Source organism: Podarcis gaigeae (genome assembly GCF_964106915.1).
Source record: "Podarcis gaigeae genome assembly, chromosome: 2".
Lineage (NCBI taxonomy): Eukaryota > Metazoa > Chordata > Lepidosauria > Squamata > Lacertidae > Podarcis > Podarcis gaigeae.
Window position 1 is genome coordinate 20,635,456 of NC_139679.1, and position 27,684 is coordinate 20,663,139.

General features: G+C 46.1%; 1 protein-coding gene across 2 annotated transcripts in view; it reads left to right on the plus strand.

Moving 5' to 3' along the window:
- Positions 1-516: 516 nt before the first annotated feature.
- The window catches only part of ANKFN1 (ankyrin repeat and fibronectin type III domain containing 1), a 212,959-nt gene continuing 185,791 nt past the window's right edge, over positions 517-27,684 (plus strand). For both annotated transcript variants that reach the window (XM_083727441.1, XM_083727442.1), the window contains exon 1: positions 517-738. The gene's annotated coding sequence lies outside the window, so the exon portion shown is untranslated. The remainder of the gene's footprint in view (positions 739-27,684) is intronic.

Below are 27,684 nucleotides of genomic sequence, written 5' to 3' on the forward strand. Positions count from 1 at the left end.
CCTCCTCAGGCCTGTTGGCATATCTGTGGGTCCCTTCTTATACGGGAACATTTCCATGATTATTTTTTTTGTGGTTTTGTAGGCTAATGCGAAATGGGTTTGCTCGGTGAGCCAATTGTGCCACACTCTTCTTCACAGAAGGTCAGAGCAAAGCAACATTTTGCCAACTTTTCCGCAGCAACAGGATTTTGTAAACAAACAGCGGCAACTCACAGGCTTCTAGCGAAGCAGGAATCAAATATTTAGGGAATCCTCCAAGATGGGGGATGCGGACAGTTCCTAACCAACACTGCTGACATCTCTTTCAGTAGCATGACCAAAGCTTGCATTTTTGTTTCAAAATTTATAATTATTATAATTAGGTCTATGGACCCCAGACCCTTGTCTCTTTCCCCCTTGTGTGTCCCCTTCTGACACTGACGTTGGTGCTTGCAGTACTTGAGAGCCAGCTTCTACAAATGAGGCGGCCATTCTTAAGCTATGCAGACAAAGGGAGTGGTTCCCCTAGCAACAGGAACCATGTGGAGGTTCTCAGAAAGCTCTCGTTCTCCCGTTTTCTTTCGACTTAGTGCCTTTTGCATCTCTTGAACAGAGGAACTCGAAAACTGGGCTTGAAACTGCAGCCAGCCTTTTTGAAAAACGACTTACTCTACCCAACAAACGGCATCAGCTTGAGAAGGCAGATGTTCTGCAGTCAAAGTGAGAGGAGGGGCGAAAAAAACCCTATGATGCTAGCTGGTAAGTAAACTAAGGAGTGCGACTCAGGTTGTTTAGAGAAAGGGAAAAGTTTGTGCCGCTATGTTACTGGATTCTGCACTCATTTTTTCTTTCTTTTTTGATAGCAGGGGGTTGACACTGAGTGCTGTAATCATGAATGATGGTGGTGGTTTATCTCCATCACAGAGTTTGTTGTGCAGACGAACTGAAGTGGTGATTGCAGATCTGAGCATCTGGGCTCGTACTATGTGGTCTCTAGCAAGTCAAAATCTTCTTTTGAATGCAGCTTCAGTTTTGCCACCCGTCAACTTGGAACTGTATGTCACAAGGGTGTTGCTAATTACTGTATACTTCAAGGACTGCTACTGATTGTAGCATCGACATTCGCTCAAGCTGCTGTCCTGTGCATGCTTACCTGCTGGGAGTAATTTTCATGGAACGCAGTGGGGCACTACTGAGTTAATCCCACATAGAGTTGTACCGTCAGTGTAGCTTTTGAGATCAAGACCACTTGTGGCATGCAAAAACTGACATTTTTGCATGTAGTTCAAAACGATTCAAAGCAACAAGGCAGGTTTAATTTCCATTTTTTTATTTTAAAAAAGTGCGTTTGTGTGTTTTACTTCGGGTGCTTATTATTTTGAAAGATAGGATCAAGGTCATATTGAGCATCTATTCCACAAAAATGAACTTGTGGAAATCCAGTGAGCAATATTATGTGAATTATGCATCCATTATATAAAAATGAACTTGTGGAAATCCATCGAGCAATCCAGTGGCAAGGAGGGATTTTCAAGTCACGTTCCTATTATATTTTTGTTAGGATTTACCATGTGAATTTGGCTTCAGTTTCTTCTGCACCAGGCTATTAGAAGTGTGCTGGTGTTAACGTGCTCTCGCTGCAGCTCACTGTTATCAGATTTCTTGCCATGCGAGAGTCCAAGGTAATGCAGCAAACATCTGGCTCCTTAAACAAAATGTACAGTGCCAAACTGATTCATAATGAAAATCCATGGGGTAGGTGGAAGGCTGCAGAAGGAAGTAAAGATGTTTTCTAGGCTGTTTGTTAGCGGAGAACCAGGCTTGGGCAAATAGTTTGGGATTCATGATAAGGACAACTTTGTAGATCAGGTCACCTGTCCTGTGTGCAAAATGCTAAACTATTTGGCATCAGGAATGCAAGCCAAGGAAAATTGGATTTGGAACAGGTTGCTGTTTTGATTACTCCTGCCCTGAAGGGAGATGAGAGGCAGGAATATGGAACACTGCTGAGTTTGGAAAATGGGAAGGACTTGTTTTGAGGGATATATATTTAATGTCCTTTCAATATGATCCAGTTTTGAACCCCAGTTTTTGTTTCTTCTCACATCTACCTTTCTGTGATTCCTCTCTTCCTCCCTTTCCCACCAAAACAATCATTTTTAAAAATCTTATCTTCTTTATAGTTTCCTTCACAGTTGTGAACCCCTTTCCCCAACCAATTCCAGGACCCTTAGGAAACTACAGTTCCCAAGATTCTTGGGGGGGGGAGTAATGTGATTTAAATGTATGATATACATGCAAGCCATATCTCAACTTGCCTCATTATAGCAATAGTCCTGCAATATTTAGTTTCAGCTGCAAGCCTTGATTCGGGCAACGCCCCCCCCCCCAATCTCCCTGACACCTTATTTACTCTTGGCTTTTTGGTTAACAAGACCAGGCATTTTGTCTTAGAAGTTGTGTAAAATAATTTCTCTTAGCATGGGCACAAAGAGATTTCCGGTTAGCTACTTATCAGCCAGGGACGTGGGTGGCGCTGTGGGTTAAACCACTGAGCCTAGGGCTTGCTGATCGGAAGGTCGGTGGTTCAAATCCCCATGACGGGGTGAGCTCCCGTTGTTCGGTCCCTGCTCCTGCCAACCTAGCAGTTTGAAAGCACATCAAAATATAAGTAGATAAATAGGTACCGCTCCAGCGGGAAGGTAAATGGCATTTCCGTGCGCTGCTCTGGTTCGCCAGAAGCGGCTTAGTCATGCTGACCACATGACCCAGAAGCTGTATGCCGGCTCCCTCAGCCAATAAAGCGAGATGAGCGCCGCAACCTCAGAGTTGTCCGCGACTGAACCTAATGGTCAGGGGTCACTTTACCTTTACTTGTCAGCCAGTGATCCTTTAATCACATTGTTGAATGGGTATGAATAATCTGAGAGTAGGGGCATATATTGCCAAAGAAATCTGCAGCAGCTCTGGGAAAAGGGCTCACTTGTCCCCCAGTTCCACAAACTGCAATATCAGCAGTTGTGACGTCTTTCTCCTTTCCCTCTAGAGTGTGCCTTTGGGGTTCTGTGCCTGGGGGAGTGTGTAAGGAATTGACTTTGATAATGCCCACATTCTGTGGAGTCGGAACTTTGGTTAGCAAGCTGAACTTCTCACAAAGTAAGTATCCTGGGGCCCCAATAAGGAAATGTATTGCAGCACGAGCTTTCATGGAAAAGAGTCGATTCACTAGACAAATGAAGTGGACAGTGGAAGTGTTGGTTGTTAAAGTGAACGTGGGCTGAAGAAGACAGTTATGCAAGCAACGTTAAACAGTAAAGGAGCATAGCCTGAAAGCAGAGCAATCCTCTGTGAATCAGTAAAGCTGAAGGGAGCAAGAGACTCAATTGCATGGCACCAACAGGTCCACAGATGTTGATAATTCACATGTACCTAACCAACGAAGCCATCTACTGATCTGCAAGACAAAGCTGTTCCACCAGACCTTTGGCCAAGGCACAGTCTGACCCCCTCTTTCTGTGATCCTTATAGAACTCTAGCCCAATGGTCGCCATTAATTTGATTCTGAATTGATTTTAGAATGTATTTCAATTAATTGTCTGTGATTTTATGTAAACTGTGCTATTTTTACTGTTGTTAGCCATTCTGAGCCCTGCTTTGGCTGGGGAGACCGGGATATAAATAAATTTTATTATTATTATTATTATTATTATTATTATTATTATTATTATTTGGGAGGTGCACCCCATGATCCTTTGCAGTCTCACATTGTGATGATGGGACTATTCTGGGGGGGTGGGGTGGGGTGGGGTGCCTTTTCCAGTCTTGGAGTGTGTTCCTGTTCTGGGTGGGAAGCCGAGCTCCTCAAGTTTAGAAGACTTAAAACCTTGGAGCCATACCTGACTATGTCTACTATAACCGAAGTCTCATTACAGGTCCTATGGGGGTGGTTGTCTAAACCACTGAGCTTCTTGGGCTTGCTGATCAGAGGGTCGGCGGTTCAAATCCCCGTGACAGGGTTGAGCTCCCGTTGCTCTGTCCCAGCTGCTGCCAACCTAGCAGTTCGAAAGCACACCAGTGCAAGTAGATAAATAGGTACCGCTGTGGCAGGAAGGTAAATGGCGTATCCATGCACTCTGGTTTCCATCATGGTGCCCCGTTGCGCCAGAAGCAGTTTAGTCATGCTGGCCACATGACCCGGAAAGCTGTCTGTGGACAAACGCTGGCTCCCTCGGTCTGAAAGCGAGATGAGGGCCGCAAACCCCATAGTTGCCTTTGACTGGACTTAACCATCCAGGGGTCCTTTAGCTTTTTTACCTTTACAGGTCCTGCTGTTGAAAAAGGTAAAGGTAAAGGGACCCCTGACCATTAGGTCCAGTCGTGACCGACTCTGGGGTTGCGGCGCTCATCTCGCTTTATTGGCCGAGGGAGCCAGCGTACAGCTTCCGGGTCATGTGGCCAGCATGACTAAGCCGCTTCTGGCAAACCAGAGCAACGCACGGAAATGCCATTTACTTTCCTGCCAGAGCGGTACCTATTTATCTACTCGCACTTTGACGTGCTTTTGAAATGCTAGGTTGGCAGGAGCAGGGACCGAGCAATGGGAGCTCACCCTGTCACGGGGTTTCGAACCGCCGACCTTCTGATCGGCAAGTCCTAGGCTCTGTGGTTTAACCCACAGTGCCACCCATGTCCCCCTGCTGTTGAAAAAGCAGCACCTTAATGAGTCAGAAGGGACCCTGCCTGAGGAGCTGTGGTTAAAGCCAGAGGGGAGTGCCTCTGGCCTTCCAAATGTTATTGGATTCCAACTCTCATCAGCTCCAGCCAGCATGGCCAATGGTCAGGTATGATGTGAGTTGTAGACCATCAACTTCTGGAGGGCCACAAGTTACGGTATCCCTGGTTTAAAGAGACAAGTGTTGAAACCTGGAATGTGAGGGATGGATCAAGGGTGGAATATGCTAGCTCAGTCCTGGTTTCCAGTATAATAAACAACTGTTGAAGTTGCAGCATCTTGACAAGAGCAGCAGAAGTGACCTTGTCTAGCTTCTACCTAAGCTCGGTTATTAAGAAAACAATAATCTCCTTAATCAACTATGGTTTCTTAAGCAAGGAAAGTTGCATCCAAACTAGCCAATTTCCCTTTGGAAGATACCTTATTTTGTGCTGAGCCAAATTGAAAGCATGTTGAATGAAGATGACTCTTCGGAGCGACTGTGCCAACATTATTGTGCTCAATCTTTCTGAGACAGATATCTGGAGCTCACGGGGCCTTCTTTTTTTAAAGCAGTATGTGAACTGGGAAAAGCATTTTATTTTAGTTGAGGTTTTGAAGTTCTAATCCCACCCCACCCCCCTCCACAACATCACGAGAAACAAATTGTCATTGACTGACAGAAACAGCTTACAGAAATTTCTGTAGGTGGCTGGAAGCCAAGGAATTGGAGAATTGGGAGTCTAGATGGAAAGATAATGGTTTACAGGTCTGTTTTCTGGCTTTTATCACTTGCGCATGGCAGGATTGTCATTGCTGAGAGGACTTAAAGATGAAATGATTTACCATCTAGGCTGAATCTATCTCTCGAGAATAAATACAGTTTCCCCAGAAAGGTTGACACCGCAAAGTATAATTATTAGGATAATGTACACAGCTACAGGAAGACACAGTCACATGTTTCAGGTCTTGCCAAAGGCGATCAGAATGCTGCACCATTCTCCTTTGTAGCTGAAAGTTGAAGTGATCCTGCTAAGTTGTCTGAGAAAATCTGATGCGTTAACTCTCTGTATGCTGTAGAGTACTGTGTTTGCTGAGGAATGAATGAAACCCATCTTGCTGGAAATTCAGTCGAATTCCACCTATATTTACGAGACAGGATGAGATTCAGAGAAAGAGCTGCTCACAGAACTGGGTGTGGTGGAGGAGGATATGAAGAATTGAAAGAGCTGTGTTATCCAGTTGTGTGGTGTAGTAGTTATAGTCTTGGAATAAGATCTCATTTTTCCTCTGATGTTTCCGTATCTGTGGAGGAGTCCTTGCAGGTGGTAGACCAGTCTACATCATTGGTACACCAATCATTAGTACTTTTGGTTAGTACATTTAATTAGTGATGAACCTACTGCCCCAAGCTTTTAAAAAAAGGAAAAAGAGAGGCAGGAAAGTAGCTAATTTTCCTGAGCCCACTTCCCAAATCTGGCCCTATTTTTGCCTCCAGTATTATCATTGGGAGCATGACAAGATTGGAAGCCTATATCCAAGGGAGTAAGAGATGTTTGATTTTAACCTGGGCTAGAGGAAGATTCTGGGCCAGAAATGATGTATCCACTTATTCCAAAATTCAGTCAAATGTTACAAGCTGGCTGAGCTGGTATTATGACCTTAATTACAAACTTTGGCGACATTGCTACCTTTAAAAATTTGACTATTATTGCTATGAGTAATTTACTCTGCAACGCTACACAGAGCAATTTTAGCAGTGGGGATTCAGTTTTAGCTGTTGTTTGTATTGTTTTCACGGAAATATGCATTTTGAAACCTGTGGAGTAATCACGGTGATGAGAAATACTGCCACCTGTCCAAAGCACAGCTTTCGCATCATGGAAATGAAGCTGTTGGGTAGTCGATAAATGCCACACAACTTGGAACATAGTTATTTGCTTGTCTAGTTGAAATGTGGGCACACATAACTCTTAAGAAAAGAAGTAAAAGCTCGCCTTCTTTGGAATGGTATACCTGCCTTTATTATCCTTCATGGATCAAAATAAATAAAGGCGTTGAATAAATTTAATTTAAATCCAGGTCAAAACACATTACAGGCATCTCCTCAGATATGTGGGGGTTACGTTCCTAGGTACCACATGTATACATGAAATCACGTATAGTGGGGGAGACACCATCTACAAAGTGTGTAAAGGTAAAGGTAAAGGGACCCCTGACCATAAGGTCCAGTCGTGACTGACTCTGGGGTTGCAGCATCTCGCTTTATTGGCCGAGGGAGCCGGCGTACAGCTTCCGGGTCATGTGGCCAGCATGACTAACCAGAGCAGCGCACGGAAACGCCGTTTACCTTCCCGCAGCAGCGGTACCTATTTATCTACTTGCACTTTGACGTGCTTTTAAACTGCTAGGTTGGCAGGAGCAGGGACCGAGCAATGGGAGAACACCCCATCATGGGGATTTGAACCGCCGACCTTCTGATCAGCAAGTCCTAGGCTCTGTGGTTTAACCCACAGCACCACCCCTCTAAACCTCTGGAAACTCTTGAAAAGCCCTTTAAAAAACCAGCAGCACTTACCAGACTGACAGTGGTTGCTCTCAGTTTCTTACGTGCTGGAGGATAGTATGGAAACAGCAAATTCCAACTGTCCACAGTCCTCAAAGGACAGTGCAAAGGCTCATGGGATAGCTAGCCATTTTCCCACTCTTCCCACACCATGTTCACAGTTTTCCTGCTCTTCAGGTCGTTTTTGCCCCTTTCACACCTGTTTGCCATTTAAATGTATTGATTGATTGATTGATTGATTGATTGATTGATTGATTTCCCAGTGCCGCATGTATACCTGGTCACGTGTGAGTCAAAGGTACCATAAGTGGGGAGACACGTGTACAGTGGTACCTTGCTTCTCGAACTCAATCCATTCTGGAAGTCCGTTTGACTTCCAAAACGTCCGAAAACTAAAGTGTGGCTTCTGATTGGCTGATTGGCCCTGGAAACAATGCTGACAGCCGAAATGGAATGAAACTGCAGCTGGCTGAGAGGAAGAAAGGGGCGAACTCGGCTGCCCCGACCTTAAATGACCTACCCTAACCCTGCCCCTGCTGCCAGCCGATTGGCGGGGGATGATGTAGCCCCGTGCGGATGTAGGTGGGCGTGAGCCCACAACCCCCCCTCCTTATGTCGGGAGTGGCTTTCTGAAAAATGTTCGCAAACAGGAACAATTACTTCTGGGTTTGTGGCATTCGGGAGTCGATTTGTTCATCAACTAAACCATTCAGGAACCAAGGTACCACTGTACAGTGGAACCTCGGGTTGCGAATGTGATCCATGAGGGGGGCACGTTCGCAACCTGCAGTGTTCGCAACCCGCAGGGCCGCATCTGCGCATGCGTGTGACGTGATTTGGCTCTTCTGCTCATGCGCAAAGCGTGATTTAGTGCTTCTGTGCATGCGCGAACGCCGAAACCTGGAAGTAACCCGTTCTGGTACTTCCGGGTTTTGGCGTGTCCGTAACCTGAAAACGCATAACCCGAAGCGTCTGTAACCCGAGGTACCACTGTATATGAAAACCTATCTGTAAATTCATGGGGGCTTGAAATGTGTTTTCCTGCCCCCCCCATTCCATTTAGTACAAACATTATGAATCAAGCAGACTTGAAGGGAGAAAAGCTGCCAGTTTTAACTGGCTTCTCCTTTGAAAATTGAAAAATACTCTTGCACTTTCTGTGAGATCTGGTTTCTTCTTGCGACGGGCAACTTCCCTGTCTGTCACACCCTTACCACAGATTTAATGAATATGCCCTCCCAATCCTGGGAAATGTAGTTCACCCCTCACAGGGCTACAATTCCCAGCACACCTAAACATTCCACAAATCCCAGGAATCACTGGGTGAAGCCATGGGTGGTCTAGATTTTAGTGTCTGAATAGCAACCTCTCGCTCTTCTCTGTGTTGATGTTGTGTGAGAGCACTGTCTATTCCCCCCCCCCTCCTTCCTGCCTCCCAGCTCTCTGCAGGAGTCCTTAACTGAAGCACTTGTTTCTGCAGTTTAGCCTTGGTTATATAACATGTTCCAAGTGCAACCTGTGAGATAATCTGAATACGGAAAGAACAGAGTCCTTCATAGGCAGGAGCTGTTTGATTGGGAAAATGCAACTCTCATTTGGTCACTCTGGAAATCTTGCGGGTGTCTGAGAAGCGGTTCTAAATTTAGATGTGCGTGTGTAATTTTGAGTTAGTTTAATTTGGCAAAGTGTTGTTTTTAAATGGGTAAATTTATAGCTTGACCCCAAGATTGGCTATGTCATTGCAGAAATATTTAGCGTGGACCATACCAATGATTGCACTGGTGAAATGCCAACATAGCTAGGTGCTATGACAACACTGTGAGGATATTAACATGAGTATTGCAGCTGGATACACAAGTCCTTACCATGTAGTGGTATTCTGTTATAAACAAGGGTAGTGGAATCTGTCAGTTCTGGTTTTGTTTTCTGCAGTTCCTTGCAACTTTGCATTTTATTTTATTTTTAAGTCCCCATCAAAATCCCCCAGCATGTTAGTGTAAATTTATTCTAATATGCACATTTTTTTGTTAGTGCCTTTGCCCAATATACACATTTTTTGAAATGCAATTTCCCCTGGTGCATTTTGTCACATTACTTCCACTAATATGTGCATTTTCAGACACACTTAGCAACATATACATTCCTAAACACATTATCCAATGGGAAAGTTGCATTGCAAAAACTGGAGAAGTGAGAATTTTGAAGGATGGCTGTGTTCTGCTTTCCATATTATTTTAGAAAGTGTGAATCTAATTTCTCCCCCATCCCTAATTATGTGGGGCTACCTTTGAAGGTGACTTGGAAACTACAACTAATCCAGAATGTGGCGGCTAGACTGGTGACTGGAGCAGCCACTAGGACCATATAACACCAGTCCTGAAAGACCTACATTGGCTCCCAGTACATTTCTGAGCACAATTCAAAGTGTTGGTGCTGACCTTTAAAGCCCTAAATGGCCTCGGCCCAGGATACCTGAAGGAGCATCTCCACCCCCATCATTCAACCCGGACACTAAGGTCCAGCTCCGAGGGCCTTCTGGTGGTTCCCTCTCTGCGAAAAGTGAGGTTATGGGGTACCAGGCAAGGGCCTTCTCGGTGGTGGCCCTCTCCCTGTGGGACGTCCTCCCATCAGATGTTAAGGAGATGTGTAACTATATAATCTTTACAAGATATCTGAAGGCAGCCCTGTATAGGGAAGCATTGTTGTTGTTGTTGCTATTACAGTCATACCTTGGTTCTCGAACATCTTGGTACTTGTACATTTTGGCTCCTGAACGCCAAAACCCCGGAAGTAAGTGTTCCAGTTTTTGAACATTCTTTGGAAGCCGAACAACTGACATGGCTTCCACGGCTTCCGATTGAGTGCAGGAAGCTCCTGCAGCCAATCAGAAGGTTGTGCCCTGATTTTTGAAAGGTTTCGGGAGTCAAATGGACTCCCGGAACTGATTAAGTTCAACAACCAAGGTACCGCTGTGTTTATTATTATATTTATACCCTGCCCATCTGGCTGGGTTAAAGTGTAATGTTTATTATGTTTTCATACATGTTGGAAGCCACCCAGATTGGCTGGGGCAACCCAATCAGATGGGCAGGGTACAAATAATAAAATTATTAGTAGTAACAGTAGTAGTAGTATCTACACTGTAATAAAAATCTTGCCTTGACCACATAACCTTACCAGAGAACACTGTTCCCTAGGTACACACACATGAGCAATCAGGCTCACAGGTGATGGTGAATGAAGAAGCCAATGTCACCTTCTACACACCTGAGATTCCTCTTATCGGAAAAGACTTCTGAAAATGCAGCGGGGTTAGAGTGAGAGCAAAATAGCTCTATTTTCAACCTCTGCTTCTGTACCATAGACAGCAATGGGAACAGTTTTAAAATAATGCCCTATAATCCATGGGGTATAATTAGAGCCCTTGGAATTAAGAATGGGGGTATATATATATCCCATAACTGTCGTGTTGTATTTTCTGTGCTGAATTGTCCTTTGCCAGGGCATACAGTGCAGCCTTGCAGTCTCAGATGTTAAAGAGGAAGATTAATGCATGTGGTTCTCTAACCACCTTTCACATCTTTACAGCTAAACATTGTTTATAGGGATCAACTAGTTCTCTGTCTCTTCTGTTTTATTATGAGGCTGTGTTCGGATCTCCTTTAAAAGAGCGGATGATGGATGACCAACTTTCAACATGAGTGAAAAATGGGCTGTCCCAGGAGAGCAGGTTATAGGGAGAAAAGTTTAAACGATGATAAAACTCAGCCTCCACAAGACAGTAAGATTCTATCTGTGGAATCAGTATGACTTCTGTTACGTACAGAACTTTCCCCTCTGTTGGCTTGGATGTTTGCTATAGGAAGCCTAGCTGAGCTTTCAGATCTCTTTGTCCAACAGAAAATGGGAGTGAATTTGTGTTCTGCTTTGGAATGCATCACAGCAGATCGTTGAATTGTGTGGTCCTCAGTGGGTCTCAGTAGCATAACGTGGGTTGCCAGTTCCCAGGGTGGGGTAAGTGTTGTGCCCCCTGCTGGTGGACTGGGGGAGTGCGCCAGGGGGGCACATGCAGAGCCTGCCTCCAACAGGCTCCTGGCTTGCTCCCTCTCTCCACCTGCTTGCTAGACCAACCCACCTGTTGCCGCACCTCAGCTGCCAGAGCTCTCTGCCTGCACATCCTCAAAAGTGTGCACCTGGGGCCATGGCCCCCAGATGCTATGCCTCTGGGGAGTCTCTATAGTTGAAAGGCACTGCACTTCTGGAAATAAGGATGCCAGTTGCAGAATTGGTAGCTGAGCCCAAAATCTGTAGTAAGATTTCTAACTGAGAATCAGATATTTGAATTTTAGGATATATGAGTATATCCTAAAATTATATATGGTGTGTGTGTGTGTGTGTGTGTGTGTGTGTGTGTGTGTGTGTTTGCATATCCTCCTCATAGTTGCTCTTGGCTGCATCAGATAGCTGAGATGCTAAGGAGGACCACTCCATTGGCTCACCTGGGGCCATGTACCCTTTGGCTGTTCCTGTCCAAACTCCAAAATAAAGCTGGCCTAGCAGCTTTGTGCTTCCTCCAAGACCATTTGGGTGTTCCATTCAAATGCCTGGAAACCCTAGAGGATATTTTCCCATCAAGAACTCCCTAGTACAGCTGTGGCAGTGTGGATCGGTGTTTTTCCGTCAACTCAGTTCAGCTGGTCTTTGAGGATGTGCTTAGTTCTAATCAGCCAATCGGCCCTGAAAGCAATCGTTCAAAGGAGCTCCCTGCAAAGCCCACTTTGTCCATTTGCAAACTACTTTGTCCTGTTACAGATAGGTAGCCGTGTTGGTCTGCCATAGTCAAAACAAAAAAAATTCCTTCCAGTAGCACCTTAAAGACCAACTAAGTCAGTTCTTGGTATGAGCTTTCGTGTGCATGCACACTTCTTCAGATACACTGAAACAGAAGTTTCCAGACCCTTCTATATAGTGAGAAGGTGGGGAGGGGTATTACTCAGAAGGGTGGTGGGAATGGGTGATTGGCAGATAGCTGTGATGAGCCTGTAGACCTATTGCAGTCGTTAAGAGTCGTCAACAGGCTCATCACAGCTATCTGCCAATCACCCATTCCCACCACCCTTCTGAGTAATACCCCTGAGTAGTGCACCCCTGAGTAGTGCACGGAAATGCCGTTTACCTTCCTGCCAGAGTGGTACCTATTTACCTACTTGCACTTTGACGTGCTTTTGAACTGCTAGGTGGGCAGGAGCTGGGACTGAACAACGGGAGCTCACCCTGTCACAGGGATTCGAACCGCCGACCTTCTGATCAGCTCTGTGGTTTAGACCACAGCGCCACCCACGTCCCTGATGTTGTATACCAACTGGTGCGTAATAACAGCAAATGTTAATGGTGAACAGCTGTATTAATGCTTACCAGATTTTGACAAGTACGCTTGAAGTGTTGAGCTGGCAATGTTTTCATCCCCCTGTTGACATGCTTTAGGGAGAGCTCCCTGAAGCAGTGCTCAGAATTCACCCCTTTCTTTTCTTCCCAAATCCACTAATGTGCATTAGCAAGTTTAGCAGTGAATCAAAACTGGATTATTAGGCCAACCTGCACAGAATAAATGTGTGTGTGCATTTCAGAGCGGAATCTCAGGCAACGGCCTTGAGCGTCCCGAGGGATACCTGAGATGCATTTAACTTGTAGAAATTGTTCCACAGAGATTGAAGATGAATGCTGTTTTGCTCACAAAAGCCTCTTTACAACAATAGCCTTTGAGTGCCTTGCTACAACTCTGGAACGTTGTTTGATTTTTGTCCATAATTTAACAGAGCGAAAAAGTGTAACTCAGGGTGTCAGCCCTACCTGTGTAAATCTCTACTTACCTGACCCATCCCACTGCAGCTCCTGTGCTGTTTTCACCATCGCAACAGGCGACAGCTCCCCTGCATTTAGGAGATGTGACTAACTTCTGTCACAATCCACTTTGACACTTTGTGTCAAAGTAGCTTCCATTGGAGGGCCATGGCCTCATACCAAAAGATGAACATCACTGGCAAAATGGCAAATGGCATGTGCAGTCTGTGCTGATCAGGCCTTGTCATGCCACATCCGTACATGAGCAAAATCGTGCTGTGGCAGAGGTGGGAAATAATGTTGCCTGCTTCCAGCTTTTGCTTCACTGTTTTCTTGGGAGTTTTCTCCATAGGAATCTCACTCTTGAGGCTGCTTTGAATGATAAGAACATAAATAGAACCCTGGTGGATCTTGTTAAGTTGTGGGTGAACATATCAGACGACACAGCAATTCTTCAAACAGCTCTTGTTTATTCACAGGCCAGGACAGAACTGAACTGAAGGGTTCAGTCCGCCTGCTTATATAGAGCTCCAGTACAATGTAACTGTAACAATTTTCTAAAACTGTCCTGCTGGCCCAGGGTGAGAACTTCAGTACATAACAGATCTGGCCAATGTCCTGTTCTGGCCAAAAATATGCCTATGGGACAAGTTGGACCTGAGCACAACAGCACTCTGCCCATCTGAGATTCTCAGCAAAATGCCTCTGGAAGTGGAGACAGAACATGTTATATTTCCATCTTTTGTTCTTGAAGTTGAAAGCAGAGAAGGAGACGAGGAGGACTGGGCATGTGTGTATGGTAATGGCTGAATGATCAGGTATGAGATGGACATTTGGATTTATGTACCTGATCTGGCCTCTCTTTTTTTGCTCATTCCAGGCTTGGGTATCCATTGAGTGCCATCCCTTCCTCTATAGACTCCTTCCCCAATATCTTTCACTGCGCTGCTATTGCCAACCTCCTCCTCCTCCTCCTCTTCTTCACCATAGCTCAGTTGGTTAGAGTGTAGTGCTGACAATGCCAAGGTTGCAGGTTCAATCCCTGTATGGGACAGCTGCATATTCCTACATTGCAGGGGGTTGGACTAGAGGAGCTCGTCCTTCTCTCGAGTAGGACCCTGGCAGAGACACATGCCCGACTGGCATGTTCTCTCCCTCCTAGTTGATCGTTCAAGGGCTTCAAAAGCTTTCTAATGCCCAAACATCACAACGACCAATGCCAATAGACACCGGCCCACTTAGGGATCCGCAGAGTGTGTGCAGCTTGCGTAACAGACCTCAGCAACTCAGCATTTTGGCTAATCTACTTTATTTACATAGTAGAGACATCACCTTGCCAACAAAGGTCTGTATTGTAAAAGCCATGGTTTTCCCAGTAGTGATGTGTGGAAGTGAGAGCTGGACCATAAAGAAGGCTGATCGCTGAAGAATTGATGCTTTTGAATTATGGTGCTGGAGGAGACTCTTGAGAGTCCCATGGACTGCAAGAAGATCAAACATGTCCATTCTGAAGGAAATCAGCCCTGAGTGCTCACTGGAAGGACAGATCCTGAAGCTGAGGCTCCAATACTTTGGCCACCTCATGAGAAGAGAAGACTCCCTGGAAAAGACCCTGATGTTGGGAAAGATTGAGGGCACAAGGAGAAGGGGACAACAGAGGACGAGATGGTTGGATGGTGTTCTTGAAGCTACCAGCATGAGTTTGATCAAACTGCGGGAGGCAGTGGAGGACAGAAGTGCCTGGCGTGCTCTGGTCCATGGGGTCACGAAGAGTCGGACACGACTAAATGACTAAACAACAACAACAACTTTATTTACATATAAACACACACGGAGCACTGCAACATGGCTCCCTCTCTCTCTAGCATCAGACAGCAAAGAGAAAGAACAAAGGACAATAGTCCCACTCCACGGAACACAGCAACACAAACATCCTGTCTCCGTCACTTCCCACTTTGTGGAGTCAAAACATACACCGTCATGTGAAAGACAACAATCCCATGACTGCAGTCACGGAGCAGAAATTCTAGCAGTTCAGGGTCCTTTCCAACTCCACAATTCTATGATTCTACACATAATATTTTTATTATTTATTCCGTGCCCATCTGACTGGGTTACCCTAGCCTCTCTGGATGGCTTCCAACAGAAATAAAAACACAATAAAACATTTTTTAGAAATTGCTATGCAGGGCTGTCTTCAGATGTCTTCTCAAAGTTTTATAGTCAGTGCTATTTTTCTAGAAAAAGAGGAGCTGGAAGTCACCATGGATGCCTCCCTTGTTCTCTTAGAATGGCAACAACACCCACCTGAGAGGTGCTAGAACTGAGTTCCAGTGAGTTCAGGCTGAAAAAAAGCCCTGTGTATAGTTATTTATCTCCTTGACATCTGATGGGAGGGCGCTCCACAGGGCGGGTGCCACTACCAAGAAGGCCCTCTGCCTGGTTCCCTGTAACTTCACTTCTCGCAGTGAGGGAACCTCCAGAAAGCCATCGGAGCTGGACCTCCGTGTCTGGGCTGAAGGACTTTATTTAGGAAGTCAGTAATGAGGAGAGGGAGATGTGTAGAGATCAAGTAAGGGGAATGTCATTTTCTCAATCTCTCCTAATACCAGAGCCTCGGGTCATCCAATGCAGCTGAATGTCAGGCAATTCAGATCAGACAATGAGGAAGTACTTCTCCATGCCAAATTTAATGAAATTGTGGATTTCATTACCACAAGATGTAGCAATGGCTATCAACTTAGATAGCTTTAAAAGGGGATTGGACAAATCCAGGGAGAATAAGATGTTCCACAGTTATTAGTCATAATGACTGTATGTTACCTCTGAGACCAGGGGCAAGTAGGACTCTTCTTAGTGGCTCCTAATGGGATCAGGGGCTTGGGTTTTGCAAACAGGTTACAGGATTTGGAATTTGGCATTTGGCAGATGCAAAAAGTCGCAGCCTCAGTCCCAACCGTTGTGCAGTTTGCCATCTATAAACAATCACAACCTGCTTCTCGTTTTTCTGCAATTTTCACACCAGTGCTAGTCTGTGCACATTTAAAATTTGCATATATTGGTATAAATTAACGCATTTGAGCAGCAAAGGCACATATTTGTTTAGAATTGCTTCTCCAGGAGAGATGGTAACAATAGTATTGAGGAATGAGGCAGAGAGAGTTTCTAATCCAGGCAGAATGGAAGCATTTATGGTGGTTGCATAACTAGAGTAAAGGAAATAGCTGGAAATGCTGTAAAAGTTCAGGAGGGCAATTTTGTTTCATTTCTTAATTTCTTGCCAATCCCAAATTTGCAATAATTTTTGATTTGACCCATTGTCGTGCTTGTAATTTGTTTTAACCTATATTTTAATAACGCATTTTTAAATTGCTAACTCTCCCCAATACCTTATGGTGAAAGTAGGGCAAGAATGAATGAATGATGTTATTTGAATTGCCTCCAGAATGCCATTAAATTACTTAGAAGTCCTCTAGCTTTTCCTTGGAACACTCTAGTTCACTAAGAAAGTTTGTCAAAAGAGGATCCTTAAAATATATATATTCTAAGGAATAAAACTTTTCTTATGCTGCTACAAAAACCGGTGAGATTAAGACCTTCTATATAAACTCCTATTTCTGTCTGGGTATAATATTTAAGATGGCAATTCTTGGATCAGTGGGAACTGGGTGGCCCAGTTCTATGCATAGTTACGTGGGACTATGTCCCTCTGAACACATTGTGTCTACTTCTGAGTAAATATGCATAAGATGGTACTGTAAATCAAATCAAATTCAAGCAGCCCATGTTAGCCACAAGAGGGCAATGTTGGCATACTGGATAGGGATCCATTCTGACCAATTAAATCCTGAGTTCTAATTCTGTCTAACTATCTGAAAAAGCTGCTCTTTTAAATTGTTCATGTCTTTTACATTACTATCAGCTAGTCAGTGGGATGTCCATCCCTCTGGTATAGGAGACAGGAATACTGTCAGGAGCACTCTGGCCTAGGACATTCCCGCCCCTCCCCCCACCCCATATTATTTTATTATTATCATTTGATTTTTATTTAGAGTCTGAGCTTGCACGAATCAGAATCAGAATAATCTTTATTTGCATCAGCCGCCAGCTGTAGCAATAAAATAAAATGTATTGAAGAGAGAGGTAAAAACTTAACTTTAGAAAATACATTTGGGGGGGGGTTATATCAATAATCAAATAACAGATCTTATTCTAATTGCCCTCGCTAAAAAACCTTGCAGTTTTTGCTGTCACCTGATCATCTTGATCTGCTAAAACACAGTAGCAATCATTGAGCAACCCCTGGCATGGACAATAATAGAGGGGTAATAATCTCCTCAAATCTTTATAAAGAGGGCAAGCCAGAAGGACGTGAGCCACTGACTCAATACTGCCATCTCCACAGGGACATAACCGTTTTTCCAGTGGAATTTTTTGAAATCGACCCTCAAGTACAGCTGAAGGCAGTATATTCAATCTTGTGAAAGTGAAAGCACACCTGTATTTTGGAATTCTTTAGTTTTGTGAATAGGGTGCCTGAGTGTCAAAATGACTAGGTGGGAAATAATCATACCATGGACAAAACGTCCTTATTGTGGCCAGATTATTCTGTTGCCTGGTATCATATAGGCGCTGTCCAATTAAATGATTTGATTTACTGAAGCCCAGTGTTAATAACTGTTGTGGTAAACCAGAAAAATAGAGCTTTTGGCTGACCATTTTAGTCCAAGTGCTCTCATGACAATCTTGTGATAATAAGGGTAGTAGGCCAGTGGACTTGCACGAGTTGCATGCTTTCCTAGTACTTTAAATAGGAAAGTGTTCCACTCCACAATTTGCTTTTATCCTGCCTGCAATCTGAATTCCGCCGGCCAGAATTCCCTCTGCCCAAGTAGTAGGGCACCTCTGCATGTAGCAGTCTTCTTCTCCTGAGTTCGGGGTGTGTGTGTGTGTGTGTTAAAGTTCCACAAGTAATTCTGCAATTCTAGAGTAGAGACTCCCGACTTTTGGGGGACTGAGCACACATTTGTGAATGCGAGAAACGGTTGCGGGCCTCCCCACCCACCCACTGTAACTAAGCACAATTTGCTACCTATTCAATTGTTGACCACAGCGGGACGCTTCTGTTGGGTCTAATTTCAGCAGTGGGAGGCAACCCTATGGGCCACCAGGGAAGGCCCCTGCAGGCATATCTGTGCTCCCGGGCACCACTTTGACAACCCTTGCTCTAGTGTCAGCAATTGGATTGATGAGGAAGAGTGGTGGGAACAGCCCAACCAAGAGCCCCTCAGGGAGGACACAGGAGATGATGACTTGGATGATGGTGGTGCGATACGGAAGAAAAAGTCTGGGGAAGGGAGAATCTAGGAGGTGCTAGAAGCAGAGTGTGCTGGTCCCGTGGGTTACCCGAGAGGCGAGGTCCAAGTCCGGTCCGTGGTCAAAGGTGCAACGAGGCAGCAGTCTGTAGTAGCTGAAGCTGGGTGCAGGGCAGGGAGCCGGGTGAAGTCAGGAACAGGCTTGCAAGCAGGGAGCCAGGGCGGGTCAGGAGCTCAGGCAGGAACTAGCAACCAACAATGTTGCTCCTGCAACTTGGGACTGGCCGGCTCTTATCTGCCCTGAGGCATAGGGCAGCCCTGATCCTCTGGAGACTCACCTCTCCTGGCCTGGAGGTGAGCACTCCTCCTGTGGGAACTTAGCTCCCTCCGCCTCTCTGCCCTGAGCCTCTGCAGCTCAGGAGAGGCTGGAGGGTTACCGGACCCAGAGGCAACCTCAGCTTCCTCTGATGGGGCTGAGAGTGGAGCACCTGCAGGCAATGGGTCCTCCACCCCCTCAGGAGTCAGAGCAGGCTCAGCTGGTGCCTGCATCTGAGGATCCAGCACAGGTGAGGCCCCTTCAGGCTCATGCCCCAGCCCTGGCTCAGCTGGTTCTGGAGGCGGGGAATCCTGTGCAGGCTGGGATCCCTCAGGTTCAGCATCCGAGTCCAAATCCCAGGCCATCACACTGAGGGTTTGAGTGATCAAGGGGTGTTAGGAGAAGGGGGGCCTTCCAGGACAGGGTTAGAGGCCAAGAGTCACAGTGTGAACGCAGACTCAGAGAAATCAGATGTAGCTGCGCAGTGGAAAGACAATCCCAGTCCTGTTGGCTCGTCTCCCCTCTGACACCTTGATTGAGGAGAGCTCTGCACATTGCTGAGCAATGAGCCAGACTGGCCCAGAGGAGGAGCTCACCCCCTCAATGCAGTCTTCGTTTGCTTGGGAGGGATCCAGAGTGGGAAGGGCAGAGCTAGTGGTCAATTTCAGCAACATCTCAGCTGGATTAAGGCGAACCAGAGGACTCTGCTGTGTTGTTTTCTGTTAATAAAGAGCTAATAGCCTTCTATATGTGTGCCTGCACTGTGGTTGCCCTGGCGCGTTGACAGCCCCTTGACATGCAGATTGTCACAGCAAAGGTGTGTTTGGCTCCGTGTTCTAGAGTGGCTTTCTGAAAGACGTGTTTTTAGGGATAACGTTCTGAGCTTGGCATTACACAGCCCAGAACCAGAGGTAATTGAGAAACCCACGAGGACTGGCATCACAAAATGCTGACATAGCCCAAGACTTCAGAATATGTAGCCTTCACATCTTCTATGTTAGGATTTGTTGAGAGCAGGGCTGAGGAACCTTTTGAAGCTCCTTGAACTGCATTCCTTTGTGGGCAGTCTTCCTGATAGTGGGTAGGCCCAAGAGCAAAAAAGTGGGTGGAGCAAGGAATGAGATTCTTACCTTTGTAGGCTACGTTTCACCTACACAGAAGTCAGAGGTTTCTAACCTCTCCTCCCCACAAAAACATCTATGCAAACAAGAGACATTAGCACAATTCAGTGACACATTACCAGCCAAGCAAAAGCTCAAGAGTCAGTGTGGTGTAGTGGTTAAGAGCGGTAGTCTCGTAATCTGGTGAACCGGGTTCGCGTCTCCGCTCCTCCACATGCAGCTGCTGGGTGACCTTGGGCCAGTCACACTTCTCTGAAGTCTCTCAACCCCACTCACCTCACAGAGTGTTTGTTGTGGGGGAGGAAGGAAAGGGAGAATGTTAGCCGCTTTGAGACTCCTTTGTGTAGTGATAAAGCGGGATATCAAATCCAAACTCCTCCTCCTCTTCTTCTAGATGACGATTTGGGGAGCCGGGCTGGTGAGGGGTGTTGCCTGGGGAGGAAGAATGGGCTGGGAGAGTTCTGAGGGCCTCACAGAAGTGTGTAGAGGGCCACATTGAAACCTCTTTAGCATCTGAATTAGAAGAATACATAGGAACTATGTTGTCAGCCAGAGCAACACCGCATTAGTTTCTTTACAGGCATTGTCTTGAAAGGTTTGCAGCGTGAAACATAAAAAAGAGACGACAGGTGCCGAGCCAGTATGAGAGAGAGAGAGGGAGCTCAAGGAAGCAATGGATAGAAACAGAGTGACAGGCAGAGACCTTGAGGCATCAGCTGCCCTTTCCCTTTGAGTGTTCGGAAGTGTTTGTGCAGAAACCTTACTCACATTTTAATGACCCTTTTTTGTTTCATTTTATTTTTTTGTTTGGAATGAACCAGTGCAATTTTTCAAGAACGCCTAGAATTGTTCTCTTATAATGGCAATGGTGCCCACCTGAGAGGTGCCAGAACTGAGTTCCGGCAAGTCCAAGCTCGAAAAAGCCTCTGGAGTCCTGTTAGTAGGGAAAGTAGCGGGCACAACTTAGCATGACAAGTGGTTCTGATTCTTGGGCAAGACCTCAGTAATGAAGGAGGTGTTACTGTCTCCTCAGTGGCGGACAGGACAGGGGAGGTAGTAAAAGGTAAAGGTAAAGGACCCCTGGACGGTTAAGTCCAGTCAAAGGCGACTATGGGGTGCGGCACTCATCTCGCTTTCAGGCCAAGGGAGCCAGCGTTTGTCCACAGACAGCTTTCTGGGTCCCAGTACGTTTCCGAGCACAATTCAAAGTGTTGGTGCTGACCTTTAAAGCCCTAAACGGCCTTGGCCCAGTATACCTGAAGGAGCGTCTCCACCCCCATTGTTCAGCCCGGACACTGAGGTCCAGCTCCGAGGGCCTTCTGGTGCTTCCCTCGCTGCGAGAAGTGAGGTTACAGGGAACCAGGCAGAGGGCCTTCTCAGTGGCACCCGCCCTGTGGAACGCCTTCCCACCAGATGTCAAAGAGAAAAACAACTACCAGACTTTTAGAAGACATCTGAAGGCAGCCATGTTTAGGGGAGCTTTTAATGTTTAATAGACTATTGTATTTTAATATTTTGTTGGAAGCTGTCCAGAGTGGCTGGGGAAACCCAGCCAGATGGGCGGGGTATAAATAAATAAATAAATAAATAAATAAATAAATAAATAAATAAATAATAATGATGATGATGATGATGATGCCAGCATGACTAAACCACTTCTGGTGCAATGGAACACCATGATGGAAACCAGAGTGCATGGAAACGCTGTTTACCTTCCTGCCACAGCGGTACCTATTTATCTACTTGCACCGGTGTGCTATTGAACTGCTAGGTTGGCAGGAGCTGGGACAAAGCAGCGGGCACGCCCTCCATCGCAGGGATTTGAACTGCTGACCTTCCGATCGGCAAGCCCAAGAGGCTCAGTGGTTTAGACCACAGCGCCACCCCCATCCTTCTCCCATCCCTTGGTGAGGTGGGACTGTACATAGTTTCTGACGTGGCAAAGTGGATGAGCTAGAACCTACCTCTGTAGGTGGAGCTCATGCTGTGTGGGCTGGTGGGTAGATGGGACTAGACATAGTAAACTCCTCCCACTAGGATCTTCCCTTGGATTCTCTTTCTCCAGCTCTCCTGACCTGGGCAGAGACCTTCCCAGCTGTCTCTCTCCCTCCCTGGTGTCTTGGGAGGTCACCTGGCCTGGCCAGACCCCCACCACTCAGGGCCTATGACGCATCTGGAGGTCCACAGGTATTACACACCTGGTGTGATGGCCTGGGATTCGGACTTGGATGCTGAACCTGAGGGATCCCAGCCTGCACAGGATTTCCCGCCTCCAGAACAAGCTGAGCCGGGGCTGGGGCTTGAACCTGAAGGGTCCTCACCTGTGCTGGATCCTCAGGTGCAGGCATCAGCTGAGTCTGCTCTGGCTACTGAGGTGATGGAGGACCCATTGCCTGCAGGTGCTCCACTCTCAGCCCCATCAGAGGAAGCTGAGGTTGTCTCTGGGTCCGGTAACCCTCCAGCCTTTCCTGAGCTGCAGAGGTTCAGTGTGATGGCCTGAGAATCCGATTCAGAGGCTGAACCGGAGGAATCCCAGCCTGCACAGGAGTCCCCGCCTCCAGGGCCGGCTGAACTGGGGCAGGGCCTTGATTCTGAAGTGCCTGCACCTGTGCCAGATCCTCAGGAGCAGGCACCAGGTGAATGCACTCTAGCTCCTGAGGTGGTTGAAGACTCAGTGCCTACAGGTGAGTCTCCCCCTGGGTCCAGTAACCCTTCAAGCCTCTCCTGAACTGCAGAGGCTCAGGGCAGAGAGGCGAAGGGAACTGGGTTCTCTCAGGAGGAGTGCTCGCCTTAAGGCCAGGAGAAGCGGGTCTCCTGGGGGCCGGGACCGCCCCTAGCCTCAGAAGATAAAAGCCAGTCAGCCCGGTCCCAGGTTGCGGGAGCAACGTTGTTGAAGAGCTGTTTCGGCCTGCATCCAGTCCTGTTCCCCCAGAGTTCCTGTCCTTGCCCGGCTTCTCGCTGTGGACCCCACTTCGCCCGAGGAGGACTGTCTGCCGACCCTCGACTCAGGTCCTGGACCTCGCCCCATGGGAACTTCCCCCCCGGACCAGCACACTCAGGGCAGAGAGGCGGAGGGAGCTAAGTTCCCGCAGGAGGAGTGTTCGCTTCCAGGCCAGGAGAGGTGAGTCACCAGAGGATCAGGGCTGCCCTATGCCTCGGGGCAGATAAAAGCCGGCCAGCTCCAGTCCCAAGTTGCAGGAGCAACATTGTTGGTTGCTAGTTCCTGCCTGAGCTCCTGATTTCACCTGACTCCCTGCCCTGCACCCAGCTTCAGCTACTACAGACTGCCTCCTTGTTGCACCTTTGACCACGGACCAGACTTGGACCTTGCCTCTCGGGTAACCCATGGGACCAGCACACCTGGACTTCAAGAACTCATGTGACCTTAGGGCAGTGGTTCTCAAGCTTGGGTCCCCAGATGTTTTTGGCCTACAACTCCCATGATCCCTAGCTCACAGGACCAGTGGTCAGGGATGATGGGAATTGTAGGCCAAAAACATCTGGGGACCCAAGGCTGAGAAAGACTGCCTTAGGGCATCTGTTACTAAGCAAGCTTTGGCTTTTACCCCAAGGAAGGGAAGATGTCTAAATTACAACTAGCATTACACCATTATGAGCAAGACACGATATATTTTAGAGTGCTTAAAATGTAACTGATCCATGTTAAGTAATCTTGAGTGTGTTTCGTTTGTGGATGTTATTGGGAGCCACTCAGAGTGGGCTGGAGCAACCCAATCAGGTGCTCATTACATAAATAATAAAAGGATGATGATGATTTTCTCCTATTATTATTTTTTTAATATAGCTCTCCTGTTCAAATGAGCTCGCTCAACATATTCTGCTGTGGTTATCGCCAGCATTGGTGATATTTTAAACTCTGTAAATACGTTAATTACATTACTTGAGTAATGTAACTGTGTGTATAAACTGTATGCATAAATATTATATTAAGCAGCTAATATTGTCTGTTCCTAGATCCATGCCTGCTGCGTTGGTTAGAAGCAAAGCAGCTTGCTTTCCAGTTTGCCTAGGGATTTTACTTTATTGAGTTACTGGTTTAAAATCAACAAAATAGAACACAGTACACAGTATCCTTTTGCTTTATTCCACGGTCTTGAATTGAATTAGCCCTTATCATTGAATAATGTTGTTGCTAAATCCTTATGTAAGCAGAGACTATAGGATATAGATATCCAGCAAGATTTGCCTCGTGTTGTGGCATTGAAATCGTCTGCTTTTCTTGCCAGCATGTCAATATGGTTCAAGGTGATTTGACAGAGCTTTGAGATGCCAGCAATACGAAAGCTTTAACATCTTTATGGCTTGAGATTGCAGAGACAGAAATGCTTCCGACATGATTAACAAGGAGATTGAATAATAGTTTAAAGATTTCGTAGCTGCAGAAAAAGTGTGATAGATGACTCTCATCACTGTGTTGGATTTATGGCAAAGTTTAGAAAGAGTTATTACAGGGTTTTAATAGCTTGACTGCAGTTGGTCAACTAAATCAGGGTATTCATTAATGTCCTGAATATAAGTAATTTAGCAGTTCCTCTTCCTAAGGAGTGTGTTCTGCTCCTGATGCTGTTAAAGCCTTGGCTAAATTCTATATCAGGAATAAAATATTTTAATGTGTTATTTGTATTGCTTTTAAATGCTATATCTTTTATGGGTTTCTATTGTTTGGTGGCGGAGAATTATTTTTGTAATGACTTTCCCTGCTGAACAAATGAACTTAAAGACACATTTTAAGCCGCTTATGTGTTTTTTTTCTGAGAAATTATATGCTCCAGCAGTCTCCACAATTTGTGCAATTGGTTTTTTATGCATCTGACTATATTTCCATGTTGCAATTTGCCAAGCGCTATGGCATAAACACACACACACACACACACACACACACACAGAGTGGTACCTCGAGTTACAAATGCCTCAGGTTACAAATGCTTCAGGTTACAAACTCCGCTAACCTGAAAGAGTTACCTCGAGTTGAGAACTTTGCCCCAGGATGGGAACGGAAATTGTGTGCCGGCAGTGCAGCAGCAGCAAAAGGCCCCATTAGCAAAAGCACGTCTCTAGTTAAGAACAGTTTCAGGTTAAGAACAGACCTCCGGAACGAATTACGTTTGTAACTAGAGGTACCACTCTGTGTGTGTGTGTGTGTGTGTATTTATATCTATATCTATATCTAATCTATATCTGATGTCTGTTGTGAGCTACTCTGGGCACAATCAAAAATTGAAAAGGGGCATATAAATTCAGCTAGCTCTTAGACAGCAGGGGAGACTTTCAAACTATAGGTAAACTATTGCATTTAGCAAAAATTACCCTTACTAAAGGGACGCAGGTGGTGCTGTGGGTTAAACCACAGAGCCTAGGACTTGCCGATCAGAAGGTCGGCTGTTCGAATCCCCACGACGGGGTGAACTCCCGTTGCTCGGTCCCTGCTCCTGCCCACCTAGCAGTTCGAAAGCACATCAGAGTGCAAGTAGATAAATAGGTACCGCTCCTGCGGGAAGGTAAACGGGGTTTCCGTGCTCTGCTCTGGTTTGCCAGAAGTGGCTTTGTCATGCTGGCCACATGACCTGGAAGCTGTACGCTGGCTCCCTCGGCCAATAAAGTGAGATGAGCGCCGCAACCCCAGAGTCGGTTTTCAGATTTCACCCAGCCCTCCCCCACCCCCCAAAAAGCCCTGGGGACCAGAACTGGCTTGTAGGCCAGAGGTTCAGCACCCTCTTAAATAAGCTGTAAAAAAGAAGTAACTACTCAGAATCTCAACGTTGCCACATCTTGATTCTTATACCTCCAGATTTGACATGAACTCACTTGAGTGAAGAAACTGGAAGATAATCATCCGAGGCATGACTTTGCAACTGAAAAAGAGATCTGCAATATCTGAAACAGCCTCCTTTGCCAAATACAAATTTGACAAAATGAATCATGCATCCAGATTTTTTGGTTTGGGGCGCTGCTAACTTGTGTGAATGAAGGGAGGCTGAAAAAACCAGCATTTGGTTTGAGTTTTTTTCTCCCTTTAATTTGGTCTTAGTGCCTTAAGACTAATTGGCCTTTCAGCATTGGAATTCCTCTTACAGCTGTGTAAAAGAGGGGATTTTTCCTGGTGCAGCTTTTCAGATTCTTCCAACCCTTAACTATAATGAGCTGTATTTGCTGAAATTTCTTATTCTTCATCATCAACATGAAAAAAGGACAAGGTGTTAAAAGTACACAAGCAAAAACAGCGAAAGGGCCTTTCATAGCCAATCATGAAAGCTGCATAGTGCGAGATTTGATACTGATAGCACACAAGTGATTTCTTGATGCAGATCCTAGTCATTTCTGAGTGGCATTGCCCCTTGGCTTGGAAATGTTCCAGTCCCCAAGCCTTTCAAATGACATTTCCCAGCACAAAACAGACTCCGCTAACCCAGAAATATTACCTCGGGTTAAGAACTTTGCTTCAGGATGAGAACAGAAATTGTGCTGCAGAGGCAGCGCAGCGGCAGCAGGAGGCCCCATTAGCTAAAGTGGTGCTTCAGGTTAAGAACAGTTTCAGGTTAAGAACACACCTCCAGAACGAATTAAGAACTTAACCAGAGGTACCACTGTATTCAAAAAGTGAACTCCTATTCATGTGGAGGAAGCCTAAAAGAGCATTAACTGTTAATAACTCATTCTCAAATTGCCCCCATTAAAAATCAAATTGCCCCCTGGGGGGAGTGTGCCCCACAATCGGAACCACGGGATTAGAGTTTGAAATTTGTCTTATGCAGTGCTATTTTTCTAGAAAAAGAGGTGCTGAAACTCACCTTGAGCACCTCCCTCGTTCTCTTAGGATGCCAATGGCACTCACCTGAGAAGTGCCGGAACTGAGTTCTGGCGAGTTCTGGCTGGGGAAAAAGCCCTGATCTTATGGGCTGTAGCCACAATTACTGGGTTCATATGGTTTAAATGGACCAGTGAGACTAAATTTAATTGGGTTTATGTGCACACTCAAGCATGTGAGAAATGGATTATTTTAGATTAAAAATATATTTTTTAGAAATCTATTGTGGTACAGTGAATATTCTACATTTTGATGCATGTCGACATTAACTATAAATAATAGCCCCAGAAAAGTTTGGTGAATGTTTGAGAACTCAGATACCCAGTGGTGAATGCTTATAGCCTTCTAACTATGCCTTAACATCTGTGATGGGTCTGGAAGCCTTTCTCAAGGAATACCTCTGCTCACTCAGAGATATATTTACAAGGTACAGAACATAGCTTCATGCGTCCAAATCCTTGGTAGCAGATCCAGGAAATGGGAGCTTTTGGCTCCTCCTCCAGCAGAGGGGCGTGGGTGGCACTGTGGGTTAAACCACAGAGCCTAGGACTTGCCAATCAGAAGGTCGGCTGTTCGATTCCCCCTCAACGGGGTGAGCGCCCATTGCTCGGTCCCTGCTCCTGCCAACCTAGCAGTTTGAAAGCACATAGGTAAACGGCGTTTCCATGCGCTGCTCTGGTTCGCCAGAAACGGCTTAGTCATTCTGGCCACATGACCCGGAAGCTGTACGCCGGCTCCCTTGGCCAATAAAGCGAGATGAGCGCCGCAAAACCAGAGTCGGTCACTACTGGACCTAATGGGCAGGGGTCCCTTTACCCTTTACCTTTACCAGCAGAGGAGCTTGGGAAGCCCCAAATGCCTCCTTTGTTCCCTACGTTTTAACCCCCTCCTGTCCTGTGCTGAAGGAATGAGCATCGAATCTCCCTCTGTCCCTGAATTGGTAGAGTGGTCTTGATGCTCTCCAGCATCTGGGAGTATCTTCGCCGCTTGAGTTCCTTCCGCTTCCTTG